We start from the raw sequence: 6,000 nt of genomic DNA on the forward strand, positions 1-6,000 counted from the left end.
GGGATTGTGTACCGACAAAGATCCTGGCATTTATGACACATACGGCGAATACGTCATCCTAGGGCTATACGCATGCTTTGCATTTATGCTAACGGATCTAACACTCAGCATCTAGAATGTCAAGCGTTTGATATTCTGAGTGGTCAGTAATGCATTTACGGATGATTTTAAAATTTAAGTTTAAACTAATTTACTCAGTGTGCAAGTTACTCAGTATTTGATGTTCAGTCAGTTTCGATGAGTTACTCAGCAAACAATCAATCATTCAGCATAGTAATTCACTCAGCATTCATATTCATTTAGTACAGGAATTTACTGAAGAGGATTAAACATACCAATAGCTTCTCTCAGTATGCTGAACTGCTCACGAGCCAGTGGCTTTGTGAAGATATCCGCAAGCTGTTCGTCCGTTGGGACAAAGGTCAGCTTGATCTCACCCTTGAGTACATGGTCTCTAATGAAGTGATGTCTGATGCTGACATGCTTCATTCTGCTGTGTTGAATTGGGTTCTTGGAAAGATCAATTGCACTTTTGTTGTCACATTTGACTTCAATTGTCTTCGTTTGAACACCATAGTCTTCAAGCCGTTGCTTAATCCATAGGACTTAAGCAACACAATGACCAGCAGCAATGTACTCAGCTTCAGTGGTAGACAAGGCTACTGACGCCTGCTTTTTGCTGAACCAGGATACAAGACAGCTCCCTAAGAAGTGATATCCTCTAGAGGTGCTTTTACGTTCTAGCTTATCCCGTCCATAGTCAGCGTTAGTGTATCCGATGAGTGTAAAATCATGAGTATTTGGATACCACAAACTTGCGTTCACTGAGCTTTGCAAGTATCTAAGGATTCTTTTTATAGCAATGTAATGAGATTCCTTAGGGTTAGATTGATATCTAGCACAGTAGCATACTGAAAACTGAATGTCCGGTCTACTGGCTGTTAAGTAAAGTAGAGAGCCTATCATACCTCGATATAATTTGCTGTCTACTGACTTACCATTCTCGTCAGTGCAGAGGACAGTGTCAGTGCCCATAGGAGTGGATATTGGCTTGCAATTTTCCAAGTCATATTTCTTTAAGATCTCCTTGGCATATTTGGCTTGATTGATGAAGATGCCATTCTTTCCTTGTTTAATTTGAAGACCGAGGAAGAAATTGAGTTCTCCCATCATGGACATTTCAAACTCAGTATGCATTTGTTTGCTAAACTCTTTGCACATTGATTCGTTAGTTGCACCAAATATTATATCATCCACATAAATTTGGGCCAACAGGGTATCTTTACCCTTTTTCTTAATGAATAAGGTTGTATCAGCTTTACCCCTGACGTAATTTCTAGTCAGCAGGAAACTGGTCAGCCTCTCATACCAAGCACGTGGTGCTTGCTTGAGGCCGTACAGAGCCTTTTTGAGTTTGTAAACATGGTTTGGGAACTTAGGGTCCTCAAAACCTGGAGGTTGATTCACATAAACCTCCTCGTTTATAACTCCATTAAGAAATGCACTTTTGACATCCATTTGGAATAATTTAAAGTTCATGTAAGATGCATATGCACATAGAATTCTAATTGCCTCTAGCCTTGCCACTGGGGCAAAGGTCTCACCGTAGTCAATACCTTCTTGCTGACTGTAGCCCTGAGCTACAAGCCTTGCTTTGTTCCTGACTACGTTTCCTTGTTCATCCATCTTGTTCCTGAAGACCCATCTTGTTCCGATGGTCTTTTGACTCTTTGGATGAGGTACTAGCTCCCATACATCGTTTCTTCTGAATTGATCGAGCTCCTCTTGCATTGCGTTCATCCAGAATTCATCGTACTCAGCTTCAACGAAATTCTTCGGTTCTTGTACTGAGACGAAGGCGACATTGCTGAGGTACTTCCTGAGTTGATTCCTCATCATCAGGGTATTCCCAGCAGAGTCAAGGATCGCACTCTCTGAGTGCCCTCTTATGATCCTTATCTCTTTAGGTAGATTTATGTCTTGTGCTGTTTCTGTTTCAACAATCTCTGCAGAAGTAGATGGGTCAGTAAAAGTAATCTTAGGTTCACTCTTACTCTTGGTCAGCCTTTTCGTGAATGACTCAGTAGCTGGTTCTGGGTCAGCGATGGTTACTGAGTGTGGATCATCTTCGCTCAGCGGCTGGTATCTACCTGCAGGGTCAGTTTCATCGAACTCTACATGTATTGACTCTTCTAAAACTTGAGTTCGCTTATTAAAAACTCTGTATGCTTTGCTGTTTGTTGAGTAGCCCAAAAAGATAGCCTCATCAGCTTTTGAATCAAACTTTGCTAAGCTATCTTTGGTATTTAAAATAAAACATCTACAGCCAAAGGCACGAAAGTATCCAATATTGGGCTTTTGTCCTTTCCGAAGTTCATAGGGGGTTTTCTTGAGTATAGGTCTAACTAGAGCCCTATTAAGAATATAACATGCTGTGTTAACAGCCTCTCCCCAAAAATACTTTGGAAGCCTATGCTCATCCAGCATTGTCCTGGCTATTTCAACTAGAGTTCTGTTCTTCCTTTCCACAACCCCATTTTGCTGAGGTGTTCTAGGAGCAGAAAAATTGTGGTCAATGCCGCTGGCTTCACAGAATTCAACAAACTTTTGGTTTTTGAATTCTCCACCGTTATCACTACGGATATGAGCTAATTTTAGGTCTTTTTCATTTTCAATTTTTCTAACCAAATTTGAAAAAGTCTCAAAGGTCTCATCCTTGCTGGTCAGCAAGATAACCCACGTATACCGAGAGAAGTCATCTACAATGACCAAGGAAAATCTTCTTCCACCCAGACTCATCGGCTGGATTGGACCAAAGAGATCCAAGTGTAGCAACTCTAACGGACGTTTAGTTGAGACAATATTTTTGCTATGAAAAGATTGCTTGGTTTGTTTTCCAGCTTGGCAAGCGTGACATAACTGATCTTTTTGAAATTTAAGTTCAGGCAGTCCCTCAACCAATTGCTTTCTTGCTAGTTTGGCCAGGAGGTCCATGCTTACATGACCAAGTCTCCTGTGCCATAGCCAGGCATTTTCTTCCTTTGATACTAAGCACACAGTTTTTGAAAAAATTTTCTCTAAGTCTAGCATAAAGACATTATCTATCCGAGGGGCAGTTAAAATTAACTCATTTGTTTTACCCTCGTATATTTTACATCCAGTAGCATCAAATATAACTTTTCTCCCATTGTCACATAGCTGAGCTACGCTGAGTAAGTTATATTTGAGTCCGCTGACTAGGGAGACAGATTCAATAGTAGGATTACCTCCGATGGTTCCTGATCCTACTATCTTACCCTTCTTGTTGTCTCCAAAACTTACGCTTCCTCCTCGTTTACGCTCAAACGTGATGAACTGAGTTTCATCACCCGTCATATGCCTTGAGCATGCGCTGTCAATATACCACATCTTTGACTTCTCGGCACATCTCAGGCTTACCTGCATTGCAACTAGTTACTTTTAGGTACCCAATTCTTTTTGGGTCCTGGCTTGTTAGGTGCAACAGGTATAGCATCATATTTTATTTTATGGCGACATACATGGACAGTATGGCCATTCTTTCCACAGAAGTCACAGATGACCTTCTGTTTAGGATGTTTCACTGACTTGTCAGCACCCCAGTGCTGAGCGTGCCAGCACACCTTAGTGGTGTGTCCTAACTTCCCACAAAAGTCACACTGGACTTTTCGCTGGGGTTTCCATCTCTGCTGAGTACCTTGGTACTGAGTTCTCAGAGGAATGTTATTTTTATTAGGAACCTTTAGTTGGTTCTGGATGGTTGTGACGTCCTTTCTTAGTTTCTTTGAAACTGTCTGGACTTCAGAGACAGACTCATGTATGATTTTCATATTATCATGCAGAGTTGAATTGTCCTGAAGAAGGAATCTGAGGTCACTCAGTTTGACCTCTTCCACTTCGTCACAGCGCCTACTGAGTGCTCTAATTTTCTTATTACACTTCTTGACAAGTGTATAGAGATCACTCAGGGCATTAACCATATCATTTCTGAGCTGGGGAAGAGAAATTACCTCATTTGATTGCTCCTCGTCTTCTGATAGGTCAGCATGCTCAGAGACGCATGGCTCAGCAAGTTCGTCAGCCATGAAGCATATCTTCGCTGACTCGGTGGCCTCAGTTTCTGTAGATGAAGACTCATCACTGTCGCTCCAAGTAGCCACCATTGCCTTCTTCCCACTTTTCTTATCTTTCCTCAGCGTGGGGCAGTTTGACTTAATATGGCCAGTTTGATGGAACTCAAAGCATGTAATGGGCTTTGAGCTGTCCTTTCTGTATTTGCTGTCGCTTGAGTCAGCCTTATACTTATCAAAGTTTTTGTAAGGCTTTTTGGAATATTTGTCGTTCTTCCTGAACAGCCTTTTCATCTTCCTTGTGAACATAGCCATCTCCTCATCATCAGTTGAGCTCCCGTCAGTGGAGTCAGCTTTCATGACAAGTGACTTCTGCTTCTTGTCTTCAGATTTTTCCTTCACCTCAAAGTTTTTCATAGATATCTCATGGGTCAGCAACGAACCGATGAGTTCGTCATATTTGTAGGTGGTTAAATCCTGAGCTTCCTCAACTGCTGTCTTCTTTGCTTGCCAATCTTTAGGAAGACTCCTGAGTATCTTTTTGACTTGTTCTTCCTCAGTGAAGATTTTTCCAAGTCTCTTGAGCTCATTAATGATGTTGGTGAACCTTGCATTCATGTCTGAAATGCCCTCATCATTGTTCATCTCGAACAGCTCGTACAGTCTCATCTGCTGATTCACCTTGGACTCCTTTACTTTATTGGTTCCCTCGTAGGTGACTTCCAGCTTTCTCCAGATCTCTTGTGCCGACTCACAACCTGAGATTTTATTATATTCTGCAACATCAAGTGCACAGTGAAGCATATTGATAGCCGAAGCATGGGTTTGGAGCTTCTTAAGATCATCCTCTGTCCATTTGGCCTCAGCTTTTACAACTGTTTGGCCAGCCACAACCTCGACAGGTACAAATGGGCCTTGGACTATAGATAGCCAGGCACTCATGTTTGTAGCCTGAATGAAGTTTTTCATCCTATTCTTCCAGAAGGTATAGTTTGACCCGAAGAATAGGGGAGGCCTAGTAATGGATAGCCCCTCAGGCAGTATTTGAGTTGTTTGGTTTCCAGGGAGAAACCGAGTGCTGTTTTCACCTATGGTAGGGATTAGCTCAAGGTTGTTAGACCTTTTAGAGTGAGCTTTTAAGCTCTGATACCACTTGTTGGTCCCTTGTAAGGTTGCAAGTATAGTTCCAAGAGGGGGTTAGGAACTATTTAAACTTTTTCGCAATTAGGGCATACTTCTTTTTCTAAAGAAAAAGGTTTGAACAGCGGCGCTGAGTAAACAGCAAGATACTGGCTTAGTCACCAGGTGACTAGGTCAGTTTCTTAGCTTGAGTCAGGAGATAGCACTTAGAGTCTATTCCTGAGCTCAGACGTTCAGCGCGCACAACTCAACTTGACCTCTTTACTTGGTCAGTTTTTTTGGTTATTTTAAGCAAGCAATATAAATAAGGAGTTAAAGGTAAGAAATACTTCACTCAGCAGATTTATCCAGGTTCGGCTTCTTCTAAGCCTACGTCCTGTCCCCGGAACACGTTCCGAGATTTCAAATCCTCTGCTGAGCTCTTTAAAGGTAGAGCCTCAAACCTTTTACAATATCAGCGACTGAGTATGACAAGAGTACCTTCCTCTATACTTCTACTCAATCCTAATCTCTCGCTGAGTACTAAAACCGAGTACTCATCCTCTCTTTTCTATCTCTAGAAATGATAAGTGTTTTGTCCTATACAAAGATTTGCTAAGACACTTTAAACGATTGAAACAATCACTCTAGACTTTTACACAAATATAAGAAATGTAGTGTAAGAATTTGCTTTGCTTCTTTGCTTGCAGAACTTGTAGAAATTTGGTCAGCGTAACTGCTTGATCAAGTTCTATGTTGAATGAAGCTTGTGATGGCACTATTTATGGAGACG

This window comes from Euphorbia lathyris, chromosome 3 (assembly GCF_963576675.1).
Source record: "Euphorbia lathyris chromosome 3, ddEupLath1.1, whole genome shotgun sequence".
Taxonomy (NCBI): domain Eukaryota; kingdom Viridiplantae; phylum Streptophyta; class Magnoliopsida; order Malpighiales; family Euphorbiaceae; genus Euphorbia; species Euphorbia lathyris.